The sequence below is a fragment of the Pogona vitticeps genome, chromosome 3, assembly GCF_051106095.1.
Source record: "Pogona vitticeps strain Pit_001003342236 chromosome 3, PviZW2.1, whole genome shotgun sequence".
Taxonomy (NCBI): domain Eukaryota; kingdom Metazoa; phylum Chordata; class Lepidosauria; order Squamata; family Agamidae; genus Pogona; species Pogona vitticeps.
The window spans coordinates 86,181,718-86,205,063 of NC_135785.1; the positions used below are offsets into that span (position 1 = coordinate 86,181,718).

The following is a 23,346-nucleotide window of genomic DNA, read 5'->3' on the forward strand; positions in this document are numbered from 1 at the left end:
ACTAACTAAACTAACTAACTAAACTAACTAACTAACTAACTAACTAACTAACTAACTAACTAACTAACTAACTAACTAAATTTCCATTACTCCATGAACAAGGGGAATTTGACTCCAGATCGTCTGAGTCTTAATCTGACACTGGGTCTCAACATTTATGTAAATCCAATTTATTCAGGGTCTCCTGGTTGTGATTAACGGTTGGATTTAGCTCAGTGCTTTGGGGGGTCTAGGAAGACTTGTTGTGGCTCTGAAAATGTTCTGAGGAAAAATAGTTTGAGAGACTAGCCTCTGATGAGCAGTAAGACAGTGTGTGCTAAACTCTTCCCACATTTTGTTGTCTGGTCCATACTGTTGGAATCGTAACATTGTTTTGTTATAAAGAGATAGCCTCAACTTGTGTAATACAGGAGAGGGACATGGAGCCTGCAGAATATCAAAGACTTTGGGTCTTTACACCCTAACCTGTATGTTACAATGCTGGCTGAAATCAAGTAGCATAAAGTTATGCCATGTAGCCCTGATTATGTCATCAGCCACAGACTTATTTGGATAATAAAAAGTTTCACATCCTTTCCCACCAAGGCTCCTAGCCTTCCTTGGAATACTGTGTTGCTGGTTTTCCCACCACAGCCACTGGGACTGGCAGTGGCAATCTTCGGACATTTAAGATTGCCTGCCTCATCCCACTATCCCCAAAGTCTTTGCCAGGACCAAAGGATCTTAAGAGAGCCTAGGAATGTTGTAGGAGAGGGAAATTTTAATTAACTAAATATGGCAGTGGTTCATGATGCCTCCAAGATTACATGCCATAACTTTTGTTTAGGTTAGTTTTTAGTCAAAGTATCTCTGTAAGTCTTCTTGTGTGGTGTTCAGGATAGTTTGTACAGGAAGATGTCTACAATAGATCTTCCTGTACAGGAAGACGTTTATAATAAAGATGTCTCATATTTTCAAAAGGGGCCTCAAAACTGTTAGTTATCTGACTTTAGTGCTAAGAGCAAATGCTGTCTTCCAAGAAAAAGATGAAACTGTGTCATACCTCACATCTGTGAATGTCCAAAGATTGCACAAATATTACAGAATTAGATATGATAGAGTGGCAAAATAAATGTATTGGTCATGATGCAAGATATATAACTTCCCAGCCTCCAAAAAACATGGGAACATCAGGTAGATAAGGTGTCTGAAAATGATGAAGTCAAGATCTTGTCGGATTTCCAGATCCAGGCTGATAAGACACTTTGAACATAACACACCAGACCTAATAATAGAATGAATCATTGACATTGCAATTCTGGATCATTGACATTGCAATTCTAGGGAATGCCAGAGTTGAAGATAAAAAAATTGGAAAAATTGACAAAATTCTGTTGATCAAAACATATTGCTTGTGGATGAAACACACTTCAGTGGTCCCCCATTGGGGCTTTGGGAACAATACCATGGAGTTTCACAGAGTATTAGAAACAGTTGCAAATTTCAGAAATAATATCAGAGCTACAAAAAATGACAATATTAGGAACATCATATTTAACAGATACTTAGGTTTTTTGTTAAAGTTTGTATTTGTTACCAGACAATATTTTTGTAATTTTGATCAAATGTGCCTGGTATTTCTGAATACTAATAATAAATGGTCTGCTGCTCAATATTATCATGGGCCGGTGAGACAATTTCTTAGAAGATTATCACCAATTTGGGTACAAGTTGTCAGAAAGATTCCCCACCCCTATAAGTAGGGTCAAAATATATGCAGTATAAATGAGACATTATCTGTTTTGTTGTTTTTTATTTAAATTATTTTTTCTGAAATATATAAAGGTGGTATACAAAGAAATTTAAATACAAATAAGTTGACACAAGAAAAAAAAGAAAGAAAAACATATTATAGCTATTTAAGACTAACAGTTTTATTTCAGTGTGAGCTTTCATAGCCCATACGGAAACATAATTGTTAGTCATTAAAAAGCTATAATATTTTGTTCATTTCTTCTTTTATCTTTTCATTTTCTTTTGCTAACATGCTGAGATGGTCCAACAGGCTTTCTTCTTTGGAAATTGAACCTTTGCTACATAAAAAGGTAACAAAACAATAAAAACAACTTAATAACTACAAAGCCTGAAGCAAAACATGCCCCCCATGAAGTTTTACTGAACTCTTACACTTTAAGTGCATAGCAAAAAAATGTTCAAATATTGAACATGAGTTTTTCTTATTCCATAAGCAACCATTGGGCTGCATTCCAACAGTGAAAAAGAATAATGTTTGCATTATGGCTAGAGCTATTAGGTGAACATCTCATAAATGGCTGTGTGTTTCTATCTTGTATTGCATTCTGAATTATAAATTGGGCTAATTCATATAGTTTTGAATTTAAAGGCTGTTATGTGTCTTAGCTTTTTCTGAAATAGCAGAGAGAAATCTCTACCTCTCTCTCTCTCTCTCTCTCTCTCTCTCTCTCTCTCTCTCTCTCTCTCACACACACACACACACACACACACACACACACACACACACACACACACACACACACACACACACACACACACACACACACACACACACACACACACACACCAATTTGGAAAGCATTCAAGTTTACTATCTGCCAGCGTCAGCAAGGGAGCCAAATATTTAGGTTTCCTAGGTAAATAATGTGTGCTCATTTAAAAGAACGTAGGATTTTAGCTTTTAGTGACAATGATGATACACATAGTATTCTTGCAAATGGCTTAACCATGGCAATAGTTTCATACGAGTAGACTGCTATGCAAGCAATATAAAATGAGGTTACAAAAATACTCCCGAAGAGATTGTGGTCTTTCTTCTCATTGCTCTAATAACTTGATTTATAGAATAAATCCTGGCCATAAATCTTAATTCTGTGAAATGATTATTTGTGATTTTCCCAAACAAATGGCTAAAATCTGCCCCTTGACACAGCTCCTTAGATGTGCTTATTTGCATCAATAAGATAAGTTCAGTAATATCTGCATGGGTATTAGCAGTATAAATGAGACTTTACCTGTTTTGTTGTTTATTTATTTAAACAAATTATAGAACATTTTTCCTGCTCTTTTTTCCCTTGGATATTAAGCAAAGGACTGAGTATACAATTTGAATATGATTGTGGATAACTGAATGAATAAACTAGTGTACAAATGCCAGACACATTGGTAAAAGATTCAGAAGTCTCTGGTTTGGTTTGTTGCTAGTATGTGTTAATAAAACATCAAACCAGACTCTATAAACAATGTGCTGAAAACTCCTTTCATTAGAACTGTTTGCATTTGGCAGTCTGTGGCGTCCATTGCATGGGCTGTTTATTCAGTTAGATGATTGGACAGATACTATTTAATTATGCTTTCGTGTTTGTTTTCTGAATGCAGTTAGTGTAATGTCAAAGTAACTTTTCTCTAGCAAAAGCAGCCATATATCCTCACCTCCACCCCTTAAATTATGCTAAAATGTTACTGGAAATGATAATAGAAGGCCTTTCCAATTACCTTAGGAAACAGAGTTTCATCAGTTTAGAGCAGCCATTCTTAATGGGGGCCCTGACACACTTGAAGGGGAACTACAGACTGGAAATTATTCTTCACACAGCACCTTATAAGTTTATTATACAACGGATACAATCCTGATTCAGCCTATATTTCTTTCATATTGTGTTTATGGCCACAGCAAAAAAAAAAAAAAAAAAAAAAGTTAAGAATGGCTGATTTAGGGGATAAACAATCCCCCATCCTAAAATCAAAAATATTTGGGTTTGTTAGGAGGTGTGTAACCACAGGTTTGCCTTGAACCAGTCTGAATCGCTGTATTATGAAGTGTAAGAAAACAGAATGAAATAAACTCCCAAAGTCTTGTGGCACCTTTAAGATCACTGAATTTATTTTGGAGTGAACTTTGATGGATTATAGTCTATTTCTTTTGTCATGTGAGATTTTATATCCAAGTTTAATAAGCTGGACAAATGTGTGTTCTGATCAAAGTAATTATTGACTTTGTCAACGTCATTATTTGGAGCTGATAATGTAATCCGTGTTTATAAATGTTAGACATAATGTATTTGAATTGTGTTAGCCATTAACACAGGAAAAAGGATCAGATCAATGCAAAGGGCACATTCAGAAAAAGCTTATTCATGGTATCTCATTACCGCAGGCCATGTGCAATGTGGTGGGATCAACTGATAGCGGCTTCTGCATCTCTATATAGCTGATAAAGCTGGCTATAGAACTGGGCTCAGTTCTGTTGGATGACTGTCTTTCAAACAATGAATTGATTGTTTGGAGTGTAATTGAATTGTAGGGGGCACGCTTGGCACCTGTATCATACAATCAGCAGTCACAGCTCACCTTTTGTGGCACACAATACACAATCCAAGTTTGAAATACTAGTATCTAATGTTTAGTGTAAGACGTGTTTGGATGTTATTTTATCTGTGGTCTGTTGAATCAGAAAGAAGCAGTGCAGGATTGCCAAGTCTGGCTAGGAAATAAAAGTCTGCTATCTTGCTATAACCAGGCCCACAGGTCGCCCAGGCCTAAAATGAAAGTCCCAATTGCTTTGCCAGATGTGGCACTTCTTCCAAAACATGACTCTTGATTAATACTATGTAAATGGTAATAAAACTGTATAAGTAATAGTAAATAAATGCAAATGAGTCTGTCTCATCAAAGTTTTTTTTTACAGTGGTGTCAAAGTTTAAACCAAAGCATTAAGGAAACTGAAGAAATAATTTGCAAAAATATATTGATTCCTTATGGTTGTTGTGTACCACAGACCACTGTTTTAACTTCAGACCCAAAAAGTTTACAATTATTTGAGGCATAAAATTATTCTTACATTACATGCTTATCTTTTCAAAGTAACTTCCTTTACCTTGATTTTTGAAGATTACAAAACAAGAATTCAACAGTGTGCTTTGTATCTAAGGCCAGTGCAGTAAGGATTTCCTTTCCCTTTCCCTCCTGTTGTAAATCTGTATTTTGCCAACAAACAAAGTGGTCCAGAGAGCTTCCCACGCTTCCTTAGCAGAGAGCTACTTAGCAGAAAATTACTTAGGTAGCTGGCTGCAGAGCCATAGATTGGGAGTTCGATTCCCCACTGGGCCTCCCTGACAGGGGCTACAACTTGATGATTCATAAGGTCTCTTCCAGCCATCCTAAGATTAAGAGTTAAGTTATTTTTAAAAAGTCCAGTTTATGAATGTGGGATATTGTGCTTCTGTATCCATGATTCAGAATGCTACACAATATCATGCCCACTTTGCCTTCAGGAAAAAGGATGCCAATCTTTACATAGGAAAGGGCAGCCTGAGTGTTGACACCACCAATAGCAGCCGTCAATATGGTGTACAGGACACCTTCTTCTGCTCATTACTGTTCACACTTATAAAAAAAAGCAGCCCTAACACTTGCTTTGCGTTTGGGTGAGAAGTGGTGTACTTCTGGAATTTTCTCTTTCTTCGTGTCACTTTGTGAATGATAGTGAGCACAAGAAGATATCCTGTATCTTGACTGGTGCCATTAATGTTGTCAACACTCAGGCTGCCTTTTGCATTTATTATTTATTTAAAAATAATAAATAATAAATAATTTTACCTCACATTTCTCCTTAAAAGGACCCGAGATGACTCACATAATTAAAAAGGCAATATTTAAAAGCTAAAAACAGTAAGTATACAGATATTAAAATGAATTAAACAAGTATTATATTAAAACCGGTAGTTAGAATAGTGCTATTTGATTTTGAACCATGGATACCGAACCATTATATCCCATGTTCATAAATTTGTCTTTTGACTGTTTCTGCAACTTTTCCTTGTCCTCTAAACATCTCCCTTCCTGGCCCATTAAGCTGGATTAATGTATCTCCTTTGGGATATTCTTGCTGGTAAGCCTGTTCCAAGCATGCTTAGTCTTATAACAAAATGGTTGTTTCTCCCTTTTTAATAGGCCTTTCTTGAGTATCAATATTTCAGCCTCTGCAGCCTAGATTGTTTCCGAATAAAAAAGGGGGTGGGGCCAACCATTCTCTTTCAGGATAAGCATGATTGGTCTTTTTAACTTAGATGAGCTATTTTAAATCTGGGAGTGTTTATGGTTCACTTGTTTCTGCATGGGGAATAAACAGTTTTAGTTTACTAAATCATCACAGATGAGGCTCTTCTAGGAGGGAGGCCCATAAATCTTTTACCAAAGGTAGGGCCTTCTTTGCAGTGTCCTCATCCTTGTGGAATCAGTTCCCAGGGAAGCTTCTTTCATTTTCTTTTGTGTAAGGATTTTTTCTTCTTTTGGTTATTTAAAAGCAGTATGAAAGACAGACCTTGTATCTGAACGAAAAGGAGTGTGTATCATGGGATGAAGTTCCTCTCCATACTGAGGCTGCAATTGGGTATGGAGCAAGGCTACTTCAGTCTCATGATTTAAAGAGGAAAACTTGGTTGACTAGCAGGGTGACAGCCCAAAACCTTATGAGGAAAAAAGACACTGTTTTTTGTAAAGCAAGAAGCATTGTTTAAGAATGATCCAGTGGTTTAAGTATCTGGTTGCAGAGCCACAGGTTGAGAATTTGATTTTCGCTTCCTGTGAGTAGAGCCAGCCTATGTGGTCTTGGGAAAGCTGCAGTCTCAGGGTGCCCCCAGAAGGAAACCAACCAATTAGTAAACCAATTCTGAGTATTCTCTATCTGGAAAACCCTGAAAAGGGTCACTATAAGTTAAAATTGATTCGACATGGTGATTACAGTCATGCCCCGCTTAATGATTGCCCCGCATTACGATGAATCCGCTTTACAATGATGTTTTTGTGATCGCAATTGCAATTGCAAAACGATGGTCTAAATGGGGGAATTTCGCTTAGCGATGATTGGTTCCCTGCTTCGGGAACCAATTTTCACTTTACGACGATCAAAAACAGCTGATCATGGGGTTTTCAAAATGGCCACCGGGTGCTTAAAATGGCTCCCCGCTGTGCTTAGGGACGGATTCCTCGCTATACAGGCACCGAAAATGGCCGCCGTATGGAGGATCTTCGCTGGACGGTGAGTTTTTAGCCCATTGGAATGCATTGAACGGTTTTCAATGTGTTTCAATGGGTTTTTTAATTTTGCTTTACGACATTTTCGCTTAACAGTGATTTTCCTGGAAAGGATTATCATTGTTAAGCGAGGCACCACTGTATTACTGTTATGAAGAACATGGTACTTTCTCTTTACATTTCCAGTGGTTTTCTACCTCTTTTAAAAATATTTCTAAGGATATTCAACACCATTTGTGTCTTTCTACATTAATGGTTACTCTGTGTCTGGTTGCAATTTTATATAATGTCATTGTCAGCAGTGTACAGAAGTGTCATGACCCCTGTCCAGAGAGCTTATAATCTACATTCATGGAGAACAAAGGGTATGAGAGTGGTAACATCCTTGACAGCTTCAGAACATTTAGGCTGGGGGAGGTGGGGATTCTTTGAAGCTCAGCTGTGGCTGTGCATGCCGTTCAAAAGATCTTACTCATCCATAACTTAGTCCTTCCTCTCTCTTCTTTGAGTCTCTGCCTGGATAAGCAATACTGTAGAATATAGTGATGTAAATCATGACTTGATTTGTCCTTCTGGGATGAATTAGACAACATTTTAAAAATTCTTCTGAATGCAAATTCCTATAAGATAGCAAACTTTTGCACATTTTTTTTGAAAATAACAAAACTTTATTTTAGACAATCACATTACAAACAGATAATACAATTAACTATTCATCTTCCTTACTAAATGTTTTAACATTCTAAACATCAGCTGTTCACACCATTTAACAAAATTACACTTAAACTTGAATCCCCATGTCATTCTACCGAACAACAATCTGAGGAATCTATATTACTTCCTAAATCATGTAACTTCTCATTTAGTTCAATGACATATTTTAATAAAGATTCCCAAGTTTCACAAAATTGACTGCTTTATTTCTCTGTATATTCTGATCTTATTGGTCAGTTTCTCCATCAAGAGCATTTGCCAGATGCTATTCAAATGTTTCTAATTTGGGGCATTTTTCCAGCTTTTAGCGATCTCACGCCTTGCCGTCCCTATAATATTTGCAATTAGGTCTTTATTAAGTAGCTTTTCATTTCCTCCTGTAAATGCTGAAAATAATAGTAATGTTTCATTAGCAATCTTTTTTTTTCATTAGTCAGTATTTCTGTCCAATTGATTATGTCATGCCCAAATACTTCTATTGTGGGGCAAAAAAATCCACATGTGTTCCAAAGTTCCCTTTTGTCCACATTTTCTCCAACTTGTATGGTTTATCCCTGTTGATTTTATGTAGCTTTGTAGGGTGTCGATGCCATCTGTGAACAACTTTCAGAACCGTTTCTTTTGTTTTAGCTGGTACTGATTTATATGGATATTTATTCCATATTCCTGTCCAAAGCTCCTCAGGCATATTAATATTTAAATTCATTTCCCAGTATGCTTTGGCTCTTCTACCCTTACCATGTTCTTTCTCAGTCATACATTTATACATTGAGGTCAATCCTATCCTTTTATTTTTATTTTTTTGTATACAGTATTGTTCAAGTTCTGTTAATGGTCTTATAGGGCCAGATTTTTGATATAATTGTATTGCAAAGCTGTTTTTATTATTATTTGGAGCCAATTGGTTTTTATTTGCTTTGTTTTCTCTTCTATTTGTCTAACAGCAATTGGTTCCCCTGATTCAAAGAAATCCTTAATTCTTTATATTCCAGTTTGTTTCCAATGTTTAAATTGCACATATTTCTCATGAGATTTAAAGTTTGGGTGATCCAATAGAGCAGAGGTCCCCAACCTCCAGTCCGCGGCCCAGTGACGGTCCATGGCCTGAGCCGGACCGGGCTGCGGAGAGAGACCTCCCCCCCACCCCCATGCACTCCCCCCACACAGCCTGTTTGCATCTGTGAGCATGAACGCACACACACAAGTGCTGTGCTGCCATTTGCGCATGTGCACGAGCCTGCACGAGTGCTCGGCTACCCTTTGCACATGTGTGTGAATGTGCCTGCACAACAGAACACACTCCAACGTGCATGCGCACAAGCGCAGGGGGTGTCCCACCTTCCCCAGCCAGTCCACGGGGCTAAAAAGGTTGGGGACCACTGCACTAGAGCAGTGGTTCTTAACCGTTTTGAAAGAAACGCCCCCTTGAGCCATTGAGGAAGTTATCATCGCCCCCCTCCCCGCGGTGATGATATCTTATTTATTTATTTATTTATTTATTTACTTACTTACTTACTTACTTACTTACTTACTTACTTACTTACTTACTTACTTACTTACTTACTTACTTACTTATTTATTTAAGACACTTAAATCCAATGACCCCTGAAAACAAAATTCAATTCCAAGAAAATGAAATGCCCCCCAAAAGTAACATTTAATGATTTAGTTGCAAGCGAATTTTAAGACGCAAAAAGAAATATAAAAAGGGCATAAAAACAAACCGCAATGCAGAAACTAAAAATTTCAAGACGAAAACTCTGAAACTAAATTAAGATTGGAGGAAAATATATATTCATGCGCATTGTAAAAAGGCTGCAGCCATCTTCACGGGTTTGGCTTGCTCCAGCGCCCCCCTACCGCCCCCTTCTGCTCCAGCGCCCCCACGCCACCCCTTTTCATTCTAATGCCCCCCTGAAAAATGAAATCGCCCCCTGGGGGGCATTATCGCCCACGTTAAGAACCACTGCACTAGAGGACATAAGGGATACTGAGGGAGCAAAAGTTTTCATATGTTTTTGCCATAGTCTTAATGTCTAAAAAAAGATTCTGTATTTGTTCTCCCTTTCTAAATAATTTTGTTGTGTAAATATACATATTTACAATATCCATTTTTCCACCGTCCTCCATTTCAGCCCAGTCAGGGATTTCTTGAATTTCTTCTGTCTGTATAAATTTAGTAATTTGATTTATTTGTAAAGCTTCATAATATTTTTGCAAATATTGTATCCCTAATCCTCCTTTTGCCCCTTATCCATATTTAATACCATTTAAAAGGTCTTATCTTCTTTCCCTTTCCCACAATAAACTTTTCTAAATTTCCTTTTAAAATTATTTTTATATATATCCTGTTGTAGAGGTATGTTTTGGAATAAAAATAAAAATGTTCGTAATATATATGTTTTAATTAAGACTATTCTCCCTACCACTGACAAACTTGAACTGGCCCACTTTTCGATTTTTTCTTTTGTCCATTTGAATAGGGTTTTTAAAAATATAATTTCTATAAATTAATTGATTTCAGTTTTTTTGCCCATATTCCTAAATACTTAAAAGTTGAATAGCACAATTCTAAATGAGACACTTTTAAATTTTCATTTTGTTCTGCTATTGACATGTTTAAACATAATAACTTGGATTTTTGAAAACTAATTTTCTAACCTGTCTAATGGCTATTTTAAATTGTATTTTAATTGTTTTATCTTTTTATTGTATTGAAATTGTTGTAAACAGCCCAGAGACCTTTGGGTAGTGTGGGCATCATATATAAGTTAAATAAATAAATAAATATATAAATATATTCTTGTAGTATTTGCTTCAAAGATTCTATTCTTTCTAGTGGATCTTCCAAAAACAGAGGTTAAATTTAGTCTGCTAGTATTCTTCCCTAGTTTGCTACTTGGCCAACAAGTTCCCATTAATCCAACACAGATGTTGTGTGCTTGATATTATTGCTGCAAAATTTCTAAATATTGTAGTTGATATTGGGCCCCAGACACTTATAGTTCAAAACTTACAGAGGGTCTTGCCTTGCAATAATTTTGATTCCCCCCCCCACTGTCAACAATACAGTAAACATTTGTTGCTTTGCCTTAGGCTATTGCTAATGTACTAAAATATTTTGAATGCATTTTGCTTTAAAAAAACACAAAACACCTCTACACATCAAGAAATTTCATCTCCAGGAAGATCTGAAAAGATACTTGGCCTCTCTGTTAAACCATAAGTTTTTGTTTTCTTTCAGGAGCCTTCCTTTAAATGTAAGCTTCTTGATTTACTAGTTCTGTATAAATCACTGAACTAGCCATTATGGCATCTATGATTTTAAAATCCTGCATCGGTAACAGTTTGTCAGTAAGATTTAACAATGAAAACATCCACACCCTGGTTTAGAAATCAAACTAATGGATAAAATCCTGTTGGATGGCTTTGCATTGGTGTAACCTGGATCAGGTGCTGGAAGCATTTAATTTAAAGTAATTAAAAACTTCCTATTCTAATTTAAAGTAATTAAAACTTCCTCTTTTGGTTCTGCAGTTCCTTAAGGCTCCCTTTTGCCCTGGGGAAATCTTTGGAAGCCTCAAGATATTGCGGTGTGGGGTGGGGTAGACTTTTAATGGAAAAAAACACTGCTGGATCTGTTCCTCAGGGATTGGGACTGCTGGCAGTGATTTTGAAGTAGGTTTTCAAAATTATTATTATTAAGGCTCTTTTCCTATGTCTGGAGGCTTCCAAAAAGATCCCTAAGGAGGCTCACATCCAGGATTTTGTCTATTGTTAGTATCAAATGGCTTTGGTGGAATTTGCGAATTAATAATCTCTTTGCGTTAATGTATTAGTGATCTCATTTTTGTGTACCTGACAAAAGTGTGTTCTTCATCAATCCAGACCTGCATTTTTATTACTGAGGAGCTGTCCATAGCTGCAGTGATCCCTTCCTGAGTTATGCATGTGTTCAGTATTTTTCTGGCTCAGTCACTTACATCCATAAAGAGAATTTTATCAGGAACATTTCTCAATTGGCCTTTTGGAATATTACTTCAGGTGTGAAACTCTGTGTAATATTTCACTAATTAATTTGCAATTGCTTTCCCCCTTCAATCTTAATCCTGTGTTTCACTTGAATAAATTGAATGATATTCTTCCCCTTGGCTCATTTAACATAATGTACTAATAATTTCCCAGATTTATAACCTTGTTCAAAATATTTCTGATTTTGCAAAAGACTTTGAGCCTGTGGCAGTGGAGTGTCAGTCTGGACTATATAAAATTGTTTCAGCTACCAACGGTTCACTAAACATGAGAACAAACCTTTAGCTGATCCCGTATAATAGGCAGAATGCCATTAGGAAAAAAATTCTATAGTCTTGATTACAGTAGATCATCATTTTGCTTCAGAGGTCCATCAGTTGTACAGTAAAAATCTTATCTGTTGTTTGCTGGAATTAGCAAAGCTAAGCTACCTGGTTTAGGTGCCATTAAATGTACTGTTTGTTACAATATTTCTATTGAATTATTTTTAAAAATTTCTTTTAAAAACTTCATGAGTCACCTTAAACACTATTTTATAGTGGATAGACAGGGTATAAATTGATTGATTGAATGAATGATTTATTGAATGTATGCATGCATGCATTAAGCCAATACTGTATGATCTCATCTACTTTGGGTAGAAGTGCCAGGAGGTGCCATTCCTGCTCAGTCTTGGGCAGTAATCTGTTTTATGGTATCCTTGAGGATAACTGAGCAGACCACTCAAGATAGCTTCAGGTTGAGGATACTTCTTGAAATTTCTTATCAACTGAAATTTTGTTGTGCTCAGTGTAGCATAATGGTACAACCGCATGTTTATGGGGAGTTATGCCCAGGCAGCGTCTGATTGCTTAGAGAGCTGTGCAATTGGTTGCACAACCACCCCCACATAACTGCTTCCTGGATGCAACTGCCTTAGTGTCAGTTTTGCAAACAGTTTTGCAGATATAGCTACGCAAAATGATTCTGGCTGTTTCCTAAAATTCTTTCCAAGTTTAGAGTTATCTAAAGTAGAATCACATGTAGAGATGGGGGTATTTGTATATAAATATGAATATACCCACACAGCTGGACTTAATGGGTGTCTGGGGCTGGGGCCAGACCATCCACTCATGCATCTGGCAGTGGCAGCAGCCTTGGTCAGCCTTCCAATCGCTCCTGGAGTGCCGCTCTGCAGTTGTGCAGGGAGACTCATCCTCCCTCCCCCTGCCTGGGGTTGGCTAGGTGAGCAGAAAGAGAGCAGTGTTCCAGGAGCGATTGGAAGGCTGACTGAGGCGGCTAGCGCCGGTGGACATGTGAGTGGACGGTCCAGCCCCAGGGGTCGGACCCTCATTAAGTCCAGCTGTGCAGGGGTATTTGTATACGGATACGAATAACCCCATCTCCAATCATATGTATTAGGATGGCCATCATTCTGTTGCTTTTTTAATCTGAATTTCATATAGCGCATCATGCAGTGTGCAACAACATTTGGGGTTCTTCATGTTCCTTGCTTTGTTTAACTATGGTAGATGTGCACATTGACAAAACAATGCACTGAATAAATCTGAATGCATTTGTATGCATGGCTGCATTAGCATTCTTTTATGCGATGCATCATTAAAACAACACAGAAATTTTTTTTTGATGCAGTGATTCCCACACCTCCATGCGAGAAAGAGAAAATGATGCAAGCAGATTTGATTTTTAAAATGTTCCTAGTTAACCAGAGAGTGAATACATGGTGGAATGAATCAGTGATATAATTATGCAGTGAAATGGGAAGCTGTATCTTAATAATAAAAATAATTTTGTACTGTCAAGTTACTTCTGACTTATGGCGACCCTTTTCAGCATTTTCTAAGTAGAGAATACTCAGAAGTGGCTTTAGATGAGGCAGCCATGTTCATCTGTGCTAGCATGTCAGGCAAAACCAAAAGTAAAATAAAAAGTAAAGAAGACAAAAGCTCTGTGGCACCTTAAAGACTATCTGCTATATTTTAATATGAGCTTTTATGGACAGGTCTACTATAAAATATAGTAGTTAGTCTTTAAGGTGCCACAGCATTTTTGTCTTCTTGTTTTTAGTTTCAGAAACTTCAGCAAAGAGATCTATCTATCTATCTATCTATCTATCTATCTATCTATCTATCTATCTATCTATCTATCTATCTATCTATCTATCTATCTATCTATCTATCTATCTATCTATCTATCTATCTATCTATCTATCTATCTATCTATCTATCTATCTATCTAAGGAATCTAAGCCCTATCCTGTGTCCCCGTCAGACACACCTGTGAATTTTGTGGGACTGAGACAAAGGCCCTCCTGATGAGCTTAACACTCATGCAGGCTCATAAAGGGAGTCATGATCCTTGAGATAGCTTGGACTCAAGCCATTTAACCTCTTGAAAAACTAGTAATGATTATGTTTCCTGATCTGTCTTTCCTACCTAAGATGGTTTCAGATTACAGACTGGCTGTTAAGTGAGCTTGTCAGTCACTCATATGTGTGATTCACAGAGACCACAAAGAAGGAAGACAAGTTGCAAACCTGTAACAGTAGTTCTTTAAATGATCATCTGTGGATTCATGCAATCCACCTATCTTCCTCTCAGTCTGCTGCGCTAGCCCATGTTTCTATTAACATAGATCTGGGGGAACTGTCGATTAACTACAGAGTGGGGACCATGTGAAGTGGAGAGGATTGTGGACTAACAGACTTTTCAAGTACTGGATCCTTCCCAGTACTGTATGTCTGTGTAGGCACAGAAGGAACTCATATGTATAAATTCACAAGTGACCACTTGAAGAACTACAGTTACAGGCAGGCAACTTGTCCTTTGTCATTAGAAACTGAAACCATGTTAGTATTCCAAAGATGTGATTTTTTACTAGAAGAGTGCAGATTTGTGTTTTTGGACTACATCTTCTAGAATTCTGCAAGGATCTATGTTGCCTGGGTTATTCTGGGAAATGTAGTCCAAAACCACAAATTTACATACTTTCATTTTTGATGGATCGTTGTGCCTGAGCAATCATACTTGCAAACAAAGCTTGTGTTTATCTTCTGATAGTAAATCACAAAATGAAGCAAGTTAATTTGCAAACTTCTAATTAGAAAATGTCAAAGACGAAAGCAGTCAGACATCTTCCAACACTTAAAGAATTTTCCTTTCTATCTATAATATAAGTTATACTTCAGTGTCTTGGATTCTTGAAAACAGATGTATACTTTGTGTAGTCTAGGGAAAGAAAAACATTTATAAATACATGAGGGCCTTTATACTACTGGATATCTAGAGAAACTGAAAAGATTTTGGGTCTTCATCATGTTGTATGCTGAAAGTGCAGAAAAATAAGAGTCTGCTTTTATCTACTGTCCTTCCTGTCTTTCTTTGTTTACCACACATGTTCCACAGAATGGCTGAAACTCTGTAGTAAGTTGTAACTACAGTAGCTTGATTGAATCAGTAGGGATTTGGTAAGTTAATTCCTCCATAAGATCCATTGATTCAGTGGGCCTGCTCTAGTTGCGGATAATTACTGAATTTCTGCTAATTTATGAAAGCATGATTGTCCTAATGAACTGAAATGTATGTACTGTATATCTACATATGTCTGATTGTGAATTCTGGAAAAGTCAATGGTCCCAATTATATTTACATACTTTTGATGTATAGGTAGTATAATCCTGCTCATTGCCTTGCATGTGTTCCTTGTAGCTGGTGTAGAGGCTTCAGATGACAAGTGAAAAACAGTTTCTAGTAGGGATGTACTGTATGAGGATTTCATTCCATCTATATTTTGAAGTAAACCAATGGGACTTGCATCACCCATGTTAATAAGTATATCAAGACACAGCACATTTTTCAGACTTTTGATTTCTCTGAATTTTGTGATGCAGTTTTCAGATTGCAAATATACCAGCATTTTGTATTTTTGGATATTATATATTTAGAAATGCATGTCTTGTGAAAAAATATGTTAAAATACATATTTAAATCTGCATTGAATGTATTTTTGAAACTAAATTGCAGTTTAATGCAAAATGGTCAGATCACACCAGAATAGTCTTACAAATGAACACTTATGAGGCTGACATTGACTGGAAATAGACTCATCTGTCTAACTCCATTTTCAATCAGGAGACATTCTACTGAGTCTCAAAACAGAGGCAGACTCGAGTCTGGATGCATGCATAATTTGCTTCCGGGATGATCTTCAAATTGCAGCTTGAATTTTATTCTCAGTGTCTGGAGCCTGACTGCATTTTAGAATAAGGAAGTCTAATGTAATCTTGTATGTTTCTGATAAGATTAAGCCACAGATTTTGGAATAGTAGACACTCTACTATTCGTCGATTTTGAGACATCTTTCAATAATTTTGTATTGTAATTAAGTATCAGTGAACTGGATGCCAAGCCCCCCGAGGCAAGGTAGCTGCTATTAGCATTTGAATTGCTTTCTTGAGACGGACCAAACTTTAATTTTCAATTTCTTGATACTTCTGCATTCAAATTAATCAAATGAATTAAAGATGAAATGTTGATGGCTTAGTTTCTATAGTTACAAGAACCACACTTCTGCAGCCTAAAAGCAAGGTCAGCTGTGGGCTGATGTTCCAGCAGTCTGTGATATTAATGTTCAGGTTGCAATACAAATGACAAGGGAGGTCAAACCTTTACAAAGTCAAGGAAGCATTATTAAGATCACAGTGTACAGTATTGGAAAGAAGCTATTTTCTAGGTATCTGCCTGTGAATATATGTACAATACGCTGGCGAAAAGGGCACTGTGCTAGACGAGATTCTCCTAGTGTCTCTACATGGAAAAAATGTCAGTGGTAATAACCCGACTAGTACAACTGGCAGCCAAACCAAACGTTGTAGTTAATGCTTTAGATGTGACTATGCCTTCTGGTTTTCCTTAATTAATTGGATGTCTAGAATAGGGTTGTAATAAACAGAGAGTGGGGTTTCTCTAAACCAAAATGAAATGATAGGACAGAAATGGTTTCTCTCCACATCATGAAGCTGTAGAACTTACTGAAAAAAAACAACCCAGAGTTCTCATTGGCACTAACCTCATCATGAGGCATATATAATACAGTGTTTTGCTAGATACAATGGGGTATGGGCCTACTGAAGTTGCTGTGACATGTATAGGCACACAAGATTCGGTTGTAAATCTATTTAGTACTGTTCCTAGAAGAGTGTGCACTAAGCCTTTCCTCAACTGATCATCATCTAATTGTCAACACCATTACCACCAGTAACTCAGACAATGAAGGTTTCCTTGGTACCAGCCCCAGCAATATTGAAGTCTAAGGTGTGCTTAGTTGGTTTGATGGCTCTTGTGATTTCATTCTTGGAATAGCCATTTGCCTGTAGGGCCCAATTCAGATGGTTGAGTTCAGTGCTGAGAAATTGAGCTTCACAGTTCCGATTTGCATGGTCTACCAGTGTTTTGATTATGCCTCTTTTTTGTTGTGGGTGGTGGTTGGAGTTTTTATGTAAGCGTTCGAGAATACAATAATAATAATATTTATTTATATTGTACACTATACCAGAGCGCATCCCAGTAGTTAAAAACAGTTAAAATACAACCATAACATAATTACAATGATAAAAACAGTTAAAATACAACCATAAAATAATTACAGTGATAAAACCATGTAGTAAACAATTATCTTTCAGTAAGAAAACAATCAAGATAACTATAATAACAATATAATGATTGAAATACAGTAATTCTATCCCAATAATTGCCCATTTCCATAGTCAACCCTATGGTTACAGGTTGAACAAGTAGGTTTTTAGATCTCATTTAAATTTGTCCAACCCTGGTTCCACGCGAAGGTATTTCAGAAGAGAATTCCATAATTTGGCGGCCAGATGAGAAGATGCTCTAAGTCTGGAATTAGCCAATTAATTGCTGATTATTTAACAGATCTCAGTATCTGCAAATACAAATTTTATTGATTCATGGGAAAGTGCTGTCTTCTGTCCTCCTTGTAAGAAAGACAGACTCTTCACCATGTCTTGCTTTATTGGAATTTTTATCATGATTCCAAGGCAGGAATTACTTAATCTTATTTTTTTAAGTTTCTAGGTACAGATAGCATTTTTTATTATATCTGGCGCAATTTATTCTATTAATGTTGATTGCAAAGTACTTGTATAAATTTATGTATACTTTTGCGACGTCACTCAAACCAGTTGTATTGGCTCTTGCCTTTCCATTGGACTATTTCAGTGATGTGGAGAGGGGGGATTTGCTGGTTGGGTAACAGCCTATCCTCCATATTATTTTACCCAGGCTTCGTGCCCAGGAGAGGACACTCCAGCTTCGCGTACAGCATCAAAACACTAGACGCTGTTCCAAGTCCTCCGTTGCAGAGCATGTTACCATAGTCTCTCGAGACTGAAGGATGCCTATGGAATTAGCCACCTTAGTCCAAGGGACTATTAAGAGCCCAGAATCCGCAGAGCAACTTCTCCTAAAAGGAATATGCCACTCAACAAGTTCCACTAAATAGCTAGGGCAAAAGAAATGTAATGTTTTATATGACAGAACAAGAACCTTATAATATGTTCTTGATCTGATGGGTAACCAGTGCAATGCTCTGCAATGCTGGGAAATGTGAGAGTAGCATGGCAGGTTCAAAGTTACTCATTTGCTTGACCAAATGTCTCAACACACTTATACTAACAGGAGCCTCCAGAAGAAGACCTTGTCTCCTTTGGGTTCCATGTACCAGGCAACACTCTGGTGGTTCTTCCTATGTTCTTATTTTTATTGAAGACTGTAAATAGAAGGTTGTATAAGCTCTCCTCTGCACCAGTTTCAGTGTGCCATTCAAAAACTTCTGCAAACTACAGGAGGATGCTTGCTGATTTCCTGTTCAGTTCCCACCACCAAACTGTGTAATAGCAACCTCTTGCACCAGAAAGAGGACATCTCCTCTCCAGATAAAGTTGGTCACTCTTTTGATCTGATTGACTGCAAAGTTTATTCACACTAGGCCTCCAGAAACTTAGTTGGGCTTGTAAATTATGCGACAATACGGCTACTGTGATAGAATATTTTGTGGAAGACAAAAAGTTGGTTGCAGTATCTTTTTTAGAGGGGCTAGTAATATGTCAAAACAGCAAATTAATGCAGTTTGCCATGGAGCTGACTGCTAAAGCTCTCCTGGGAGGAGTTGCCTCGTACCATAAATCCTGGCTCTGCTCCATTACACTGTTGCAAGGTGATAGGGTGAAAGAAACGGACATGCCTTTCTATGGCCAGATCCTCCCCCCCCCCCAATTTGGCTAAAGCAGACGGACTGTAAACTGGGACATATGGCCAAGCATATGGGGGGGGGGTCTTTCCCTCAACCTCACAGGCTCAACAATTGAACTGGCACAAATATTAAGTTCACTATTGTTACTAATTAGGTAGTACCAGTTCCAGTACCAGGACCTCAATAGTCTTTCACAAAATGTTCTACCTCAACAGATCAATCCAAGCAGTGTTCTTTGGATTGCAAACGAAAATCTGCTGAAAACAACTGTGGGTTTTTACTGTCATATTTGCACTGATGCTTCCACCATCAACATGAATGTCATGTCAAGTACTAAGATTGTTCAAAATCAAGATAACTTCCACCTCTTACTGAATTCACCATCATAGGTACCAGACTCCCTCAACATCTCTGAGCAAAAAACTCCATCACTAATGATCACCAGTCTCAGAACTGCATGGGTGGAAGGGACCCTGTGGATCTTTGAGGCACAGTGTGACTGTCAAATAAAATTTGATCACCTTCCATCTATGAACAGTCTGACACCTGTCTTATTCCTTGCTACAAGAGATCAATGTTCTCTTCACTAAAGAAGCTGTTGAGGCCACCCCTCACTATCTCTGTAATGTTAGTTACTACTCCTGGTATTGCAGTGTACCTGAGAAAATAAGACATAGTCTTTTCCCTGTGCATCAATGTTTGGTTAGTAGTCCCCACCCTCATGAAGTTATTTCTTTGCCAACATATTTCTATCATCATTTCTCTACAGTAGGACCCCTGTATCCACAGGATTAATATCTGTGGTTTCACTTATACATAGTCTGAAAACATTAAAAATATTTTTTAAAAAATCTAGAGAAAGCTATTTTCACATGTATTACCAGAACTGGACACTAGAGGGAGGCAGAGATGATGCTATGAATACTTGTTAATGAAGGATACATAGCATAGTTAGTGGCCAGTTCTGGTAATGCATGTGAAAGTAATTCTTGTTTTTTCCCCTTTTACCATGCTATCTGTCTGTCTGTCTATCCTGTTTCCCCAAAAAGACCTAACCTGAAAATAAGTCCTCGTTTGATTTTTCAGGATGCTCATAATATAAGCCCTACCCCCAAAATAAGCCCCAGTTAAGTAAAACGCTGCCCTCCACCATTGTGCAGCAACCAGAAGAAGATGACATGACTGTATTTGAATAATTGTAGATTGTTGTACCTTTGAAAAAAAATCTCCTGAAAATAAGCCCTAATACTTTTTGGAGCAAAAATTAATGCATAACCCTGTTTTATTTTCAGGAAAACATGGTATCTATTGTGTTTGCTATTATCTGTGGTTTTCAGTATCCATGGGGGGGCTTGGAACCAATCCCCAGTGGATATGGGGGGCCCCTACTGTACTATTGGATCAAGAGTTGTGGATCAATATGGAAAAATTGCACCAGACACCCTGTGCAAAACTTCATGCACGTTTGTTAGTCTGTGGAACTCCTTGTCACAGGATGTGATTATGGCCTCTGGCCCTTGAAAGAGGCAGTAATTCAGCTACTCCTAAAAAAGCCTAAGCTGGACCCAAGGCTGGTGGTTTACTACCGACCAGTGGCGAACCTCCCTTATTTGGGCAAAGTGTTGGGGCAGGAAGTGGCTGGGCAGCGCAAGGCGCTGCTGGATGAAACGGATTTTTTGGATCCATTTCAATTGGGTTTCAGGCAGGTTACAAGCCATGATGGGGATGTATAATCCCCAGGCCTAAAAGGAATGTACCTCCAAATGCCAGACGCAGGGGAGTGGTATCAGGAGATAGTTATCTAGTTGTCCTATGTGCTCCAAGAGGCATCTGGTGGGTTCAGTATGAGATACAGGAAGCTGGACTAGATGGGCCGTCGGCCTGATCCAGTAGGGCTCTTCTGATGTTCTTACGTTTACTGCAGCCAGGTTCGATCATACGTACCTGTAGTTCCTAAGAAAAGAGATCATCATATTATCTGAGCCTCACGGTGCAGTGGTTAAACTGTAGTATTATAGCCCAAACTCTCATGGTCAGTGTTAGATTCTGGCAGCTGACTCTAGATTAACTCAGCCTGCTGTCCTTCTGAGATCAGTAAAATGAGCACCCAGCTTGCTGCGGGGAGAATGTGTAGCCCGTATAATTAAGTTATAAACTGCCCAGAGAGTCTTTTAAGCACTATGGGGTGGTATATGAGCAGCACACTTTCTCCATGATGCATGAAAAAATGTAATAAATGCAGAATAGTATTTAATTATATTACTATACTGAGACAAATTGTGCTCATTAAATGGGATTTTCATATAGTGTATTATGTTAGTTTAGCTAATGTCCATTGCTAGCATACATTGCTCTAGGTGAACGAGAAATAGAGTAACACGTACATGAAAAATACTGTACATCAATTTACATTGTCCTGATGCAACAGCAATATTCCTTGCATTTAATGACTAGTGTGCTAATAGTAATTAGCGAAGAAGGTAACAGATTTATTAATATACTTTTCCAGTTCACTTGCTTTTTATACTAAGTCTCGGTTACCTAAAGTGATTGTGCTACTTAGCTTCACCTTCTTGTTAATTCATCTATTTATTGAATAACTTCCAGGTAACCTCACCTCTGTTTAAGAAATAGAATGTATGTATTTATCAGAGACTGACACTTCTAAAGATGTTAATTTAGTTGCTGTTTTTCTCAGCCTTCCATTCTTCTAAAAGGATAGATATATTTCTGTAAATTAAATAATAAAGCATGACCTACATAGAGAGCAGAAGATAACAACAGTCATTAATTGATGTGGAAGTAGAACAAAACAGACGTTCACATAGGCCACCCTTGTGTTTTACTGCTGTTTCAGCTGTTTTCATTTTAATTTGTTTGCCCTGATACTTACCTTTATGAGACGTAAATTCAATGAAGTGGAAAGTATAGGCAGAACTGTATGTGAGCAATAGGTCTTGGTATGTTTAGTTCTGAAAAGTACTGTATATCAAAAAATAATGCTGTATTTAAATTTCAAATTCCCACAGCATTCACCTCCCAAGATTATGCCCCAAGGGCTGGACTCAATGATCTGTAGGGTCCTTTCCAGCCCTGCTGTTCCAAGATTCTAAGATTAACAACAAAGCAGAACTGACAGCTTTCTTACTACTTTCCTTGATCCTAGACAGTACCATTCTGTTGATGCAGCTTAGCATTTTATCAGCTTTTTTTTGCCCACTATATCATATTATTGACGCATGTCTAGTTTGTGGCCTACTAAAAACCCTAGATCTTTTTGACACATACAAGCCAGGTATCACCTGTCCTCTATCTCTGCATCTGAATTTTCCTGCCTAAATGTACAACTTTATATTTTCCCCATGAAACTCATGGTAGTGTTTTTCGTTTCATTGTTTCTTTTTTTTGCCTAAGTTCTCCAGTCATATTAAATCCTGATTCTGTCTTCTAGCACATTGGCTGTCCCATTGAGTTTTACATCATCTGTAGATTTTGTGGGACTCTGCTCCTTCATCCAAATCTTTTATAAAGTTTAACTGGGCCCAGGAGAACACCCTATGTATCCGAACTTGTCAGTTCTGTCCAGGATGATGATGAGCCATGGGTGTGCACTTTTTAGGTATGGCCCACCAAGCAGCTATAAATCCATCTAACAATAGCATTGTCTAGCCCACATTTTACCAGCATGGCCACAAGAGCCATAAGATATGCAAGAGCACAAGGGTGATCTTGCATATCTTACTAAACCAAGACAGAAAGGGTAATGCCTAATCCTTATAATCCATTTCCTAAAATATAAGAATAAAATATATTAACAAGAAGACAATGCAGAAATACATGTAGGGCCATTCTGGGTGAGCACAGAAATACATGTAGGGCCATTCTGGGTGATAGTTACTGGATCTTATGCAGCGAATTTCTGCACATACTTAAGTCCCATTGCCTAGTGTCCATTTGAGATTCCAGTGAGCAGGAACTCCTGCCAAACATAGCAATGTGGGGTCATGCCACTTGCACAATTGCTGCCAATGGAAGGTGAGGTTTTCTTCATAGAGATTGCCATTTTTACAATGGCAACACCTGTGCAAATGACACTGTTCCACAATTATATGCTAAAGGAGGTTTCTGCTCAGCAAAAGTATGATGCTAGGCATGGTGTTAAAACATGCTTATTTCCAAAAGGAAAGCTTGAGAACTTCAGCCATCCTTCAAGTACAGAGGAAAAACAGAAACTTTCGTCTAATCTAAACAAATGTCTTCAATGAGAAGGAAGTGAA

General features: G+C 37.7%; 1 protein-coding gene and 1 long non-coding RNA gene across 4 annotated transcripts in view; one reads left to right on the forward strand and one right to left on the reverse strand.

Moving 5' to 3' along the window:
- The window catches only part of LOC144588425 (uncharacterized), a 30,862-nt gene extending 13,300 nt beyond the window's left edge, over positions 1–17,562 (reverse strand). Inside the window, exon 1 of the long non-coding RNA XR_013543992.1 lies at positions 37–17,562. This is a non-coding gene — a long non-coding RNA (uncharacterized LOC144588425). The remainder of the gene's footprint in view (positions 1–36) is intronic.
- The window catches only part of PRKG1 (protein kinase cGMP-dependent 1), an 833,788-nt gene that overhangs the window by 196,481 nt on the left and 613,961 nt on the right, over positions 1–23,346 (forward strand). The window lies entirely within an intron of this gene.